Source organism: Halyomorpha halys, unplaced genomic scaffold, assembly GCF_000696795.3.
Source record: "Halyomorpha halys isolate HHAL.00 unplaced genomic scaffold, Hhal_1.1 Scaffold78.1, whole genome shotgun sequence".
Classification (NCBI taxonomy): domain Eukaryota; kingdom Metazoa; phylum Arthropoda; class Insecta; order Hemiptera; family Pentatomidae; genus Halyomorpha; species Halyomorpha halys.
In genome coordinates this window covers 1,421,214-1,426,436 of record NW_027108467.1, presented here as the reverse complement: position 1 = coordinate 1,426,436, position 5,223 = coordinate 1,421,214, and positions in this window count along the sequence as shown.

Below are 5,223 nucleotides of genomic sequence, written 5' to 3'. Positions count from 1 at the left end.
ACTATGGCCTATCTCCTCTCCCTTACTCCAGCAATCTTAGTCCGCCGGCTTCATCTCCGCAACTAAGATTGTAACCTATCTCCTCTACCTTACTCCAGCAATCTTAGTCCGCGGCTTCATCTCCGCAACTAAGATTGTAACCTATTTCCTCTACCTTACTCCAGCAATCTTAGTCCGCGGCTTCATCTCCGCAACTAAGATTGTAACCTATTTCCTACCGATTTCACTGGTCCGCCGCTTCATCTCGGCAACCAGTAAGCTGGCTCCTACCACAACAGTTCTGGTCCGTCGGCTTCATCTCCGCAACTAGAACTGTTACTCTCACCTAGACCTCCTCTACCTAGTCAGTGTCCAGGGCTCATCCCCTGGCACGGCCTTCCTTTCTTAACCCTAAATGAATACGCCTTGTCGTGGGCCTTCTGTTAAGAGACATCAGGCTGGAGAAATCGCCTAAGACCGACACAACCCCGACAAAACAAAGGGCATTAGTGCTTGTACTTTATATTTTGCGTACTTGTATTTATGCACTCATAATATCGGCTTTCATTATGAAACAGGCCCCTGATGGATGAGATTTGACAGTGTGGCGACACCGTTAATATTACTGATCACCTCTCTAGAGCCCCTCGAACCACTATGGGCCGACATGACGCAACCTACCAGCTTGCACGAGAACTATTACAGTCATGAGGCAAAAACTGTACATTATTATATGTACTATTTCTTGTAAATACTTTAATGGTACTAATGTAATAAAAATGTCATATGTTGTAATATTCCCGTTGTATATTTTGATTAAATAAAGATTACAATAGAATCTTCTGATCCACAGAAAGCTACCATCTTTTATCTAGCTAACTAATATGAATTGTCGAGACCTTTTTATGTAGAATACCTCACTTCCTTAATTGGTACCTATTATACACATCCACTTTGGCAACGGTTTCTACACTTGGCTCCCGCTTGAGAACCTGATGCTGATCAACTTCCTTAATTAAACCATATAGCACCCAAAGTGTAACTTTAATCCCAAGCTTCCGACTTAGACGAAGTGGATGTATCGGGAAAACAGTATCTCCAAGACTGCAGGATTAAATGAAAAGGGTAGAATGTGGTGATAAACTCCAGCTGATTAGTCGAAATTTCATAATTACATATAATAACCTCTATTATTACTATTACCTTATTTAAAGTGTATATAATTCTTGCTTAGTAAAGCCTTATATTACACTAGTGTTGAGAATGAATGGAGAAGAGCTCCCGAGGAAAAGGTATATGAGAAAGTTATAAATGAAACCTTTAGAAAGCTAAAAGACCCCATTCTGAGGTGGACCGATGGTATCAGCTAACACTCTCAGCCTTCTTAATCAGGAAATGGAAGGCGGAGGTACAGGACAGACGAATGGTGGTGGCTCAACGATGAGGCCAAGTCCCTACTTGTATTGTAAGTGCACGTAGAAATACAAAAAAAATACCCTTGAAAGTTACTTGCGCAGGTGTTTGAAAAATTTAAACTTTCTTTAATCCATTTTAGTCTAATTTTTTCAATGTTTTAATATAAGATTTAATAATGAAATATATACACTATACTTGACATGCTATTCTTTCTTAGGTGGACAGTCAATTTATTGATTGTTATTAATATTCTATGAACTAAGAGCTCAAGTTAAAAAAAAAAGAAACAAACAAGGAAAAATAATTGTTGGACCTACCTACCTATTTACTTAACATATAAAGTGACGCATAGGAATCACTGTGTTGGAAGAAAATGACATGGCACAGTGTTCTGTGGCTAGAAAGAAAAACTAGGAACATGTATGGACTCAATAAAACATCAAGATAATATGAAATTATAAATATCTAACCAACAAATGCTATGAATTGGTATTCTAGAAACCCATTTTGTTATTTATACAAGAACTAAAAAAAAAATTAAAAACAGAAATAATTTAAAACATATAAAATAAATCAACTTGACTCATTGCTGCAATAATAAATAAGTAAAAGTCATATGTTGAATCCAGTGGTTATGGTTTATTTTTTTTTCGTTTTGGTACTAAAAATTTGTAGGGAATGAAGCCGTTGCTTTATCACTTGGAATATCACATTCAGAATGGCTACTTTGACAGATTTCCCAAAGGCCAAGAAATTAAGATGGTCATAGGCAATGATGGAGGAATACAAACTCTCTATGGTAGAGGAACTGGCAGCGGTAGGGTTATGTTTGCGTCAGGCAAATCCGTTCTTTTTGCCATGGATAAATCGAGAGAAGAATTAAAAGTAGTATTCCGTGCATATACTGAAGATAAATTTCTTGGAGAAGCTGTGAAAATCTTCAAAGGAACATCATTTCCAAAGAGAACGGAAGTAGGGGAACCTGCTTCATATACATTTGGGTGTGATTTAGGTTTTAGAAAAAGCACTGAGCTTGTAGGTGCTATGAAATCATTCATCAGAATGACATCTTTTGGTGAAAATATAATATCAGAGTGTATTAAAGATGGTGATTCGTACAGAGTGCGAATGACATCGCTTGTTGTTGAGAGAAACAAAGATCCAAGAAAAATTATGAAACCTTGGTATGTTATTCTGGATGGTAGGAGGCTCAGGTTCAGTCGGTGGCTTAGAGCCCTCGAAAAGGCAGATTGTACAAAAGACGTTTTTTTGAAAGTGAAGAAATGCCCTGATGCGGATAATCTTCCAGATGTAAGTGAACCATTCTTAAATGAAGAGGATGAGGCTGCTTTGGAATCAGTCGAAGCTGCTCTGAAGAAAGATTTCGAGTTTATTCGAGAATTTAGCTCACTAGAAACACATGATAAAGACAGCCAAGTCGATTTCAGTTTCGATCCATCGTTATACGCGATGGAGATCAACTGTTTAGGGACTAAAACAGCTGAAAGCTGTTATGATAAAAAACAAATTTCTACATCCTGCTGTCAAACCAGTGGAACTGTAATTGAAGATATGAGTTTAAAAAATAATTCTGGTGAAACATTTTTATCATCAACAATACAACCTAGTTTAACACCATCATATAATAGTGAAAATCAGGGTGAATTACTTGTTTCCAACCACAAGCAAAATACTAATAACCTGGTTTACTTCAATAGTACCCAAATCACAGATAATGATTGCGATAAAAATGTTCCTGAATCAAATAAGACAAATGAAAGTAGTGTTGTCAATTATAAAAAAATTAAAGCTGATGACATTTTTCATTTCGAAAGAAGCACGAGCGATGTTTTTGCAGAAAATGCGTCCGTTGAATCCTCAGGTGTAGTAAGTTTGATTTCAGAACAAGTACATGATGCCAATGAATGTGTTGTTGAACCACCCATTGTCACAGGCAGGTCATTTTTAGCCGAAACAATAGTGAGGGAGATAGTTGACATAATTATCGATAGGGTATCTGAAAGGGAATATTGTTCATTAGAAGAGCATGCTATGGAAGACTTAATGTCAGCTATGAAGGAAGATAGCAGCACTAACGCTGTCAGGGTTGTAGAATACGGTGACACAGAATCATTGATGGATTTATCTGTTTTAGCAAAATCTTCTGCGTATGCTGATCTCTCTATACCCAGGACTTCTAATACGATATGGGATAACTCCACGTCATCATTTGAAGGAAATGAAGAGGATAAGGAAGAGAGAAAGAGTCCTAAAACTATATTTATTTGCAGTAATAAGAAGCTGGAGGGTCTAGAAGACTCCAATGAAGAATGTTCTTCGACAAATTGTAAAGAAAACAAATACATAAGGACAATTGACTTGCAACAAGATTCAGACGTTTCATGTATATTGATAAAGTGTAGTGATCAGAGTAACCTCACTAATAGTGTTTATTATAGATCGCCAGGTACTGGCATAGCTCCGCAGTATAGGGAATCCAATGAAGGTTTAAGCAACTCGCAGTTATATCAAAAAGGCACAGTTGACAACATGAGACCTACTAGTTCAGTTGAACATGGTATTTCCGAATGGTTAAAAGAAGATGTAATCGCTCCATGTTTTACTTGTGGCGAAGAGAAAAATAATGATTTATTTAGTAAGGAGCGATGGAAGAGAACAATCATTACAAACCAAACTAGTTTCACCGAATCAGCAGAAACGTCCAGCTTACCGAGACCCGATGATGAATGTAGACCTGATATTACCTATTCAAGTGATGAGGTTCAACCTAATCAAATATCTTCAAACATACACCACACAGAATCTGAATCTAACTCTAACCATGCAGACAAAAGCTCATCTGAAAATTCTCGTGTTTCTCAAATTACAAAGAACAAAAACCAAGAAATTGATGCTGACTATTTTTTTGAATGAGGATACAAGCTCATCGGGTTGTTAATCAAGTGATAATAAATCTTCACTATCCCGAGCATGACCTGAAAAAATGATACGTTTTGCTCAACGGTTCCTAAGTTATTTTGTAAAAAAATAATAAAAATTGACTAACATCATTTTACTTTTAGAGAACAATTTTCGATATAATTATGAAGTCTATAAAATTCTCTTTTTTACTTAACAGGGAGTTTATTGCTCCCTATTAAAATAAATAAACTCTTATTAACCAGGTAGGTAGCATAAGTGTGGACTGGAGAGAGTGTGATAGGGTAGTAGTTCTCAACCTTTTTTTTTGTGTCATGCATTATCACTTGTTACTAATAGAGTGTCAAATTCTTTCTTTTCAGCATAAGCTAAAAAATGCTAGGATACCCACACAAAAAAAGCTGTACGAAATTGAAGAAAATTTCAGATGATATGGTTTAAAGCTGTTTTGAGTTGACGTAGAATGACCTAAATTATTAAGTAGTACTCGAAGGGCTTTGGATTTCATCTTCTAGATTTCCTAGTGCGTAGGTGAGCGCTGACAAGGCGATAAGGGAGCAGTACTGTCCCATCTGCTTTGGTACCGAGGAAAAGTTCACTTTCGGATTGGTGGCTGAAAAGTTGAGTTGGAAAATAATCGTAGTCTTTCTGGCGTTTTTCTTTCTCCTGTTATTTTATGTTAGTAAACATAATTAGTTGAAGTATGAGTCTACCTCTTTATATATAAGTTACAGCCTCAGTCAGCTGACATCGAATAAACAGCTGACTGAGGAGATCAGCTGATCGCATGTATATAAAGAGATGTACGGAACCCAATAAAGATGCTCACCTCCGGACTCAAAATAGCTCCTTGAATGGATAGCTCATATGTAAAATTAAATATAACAG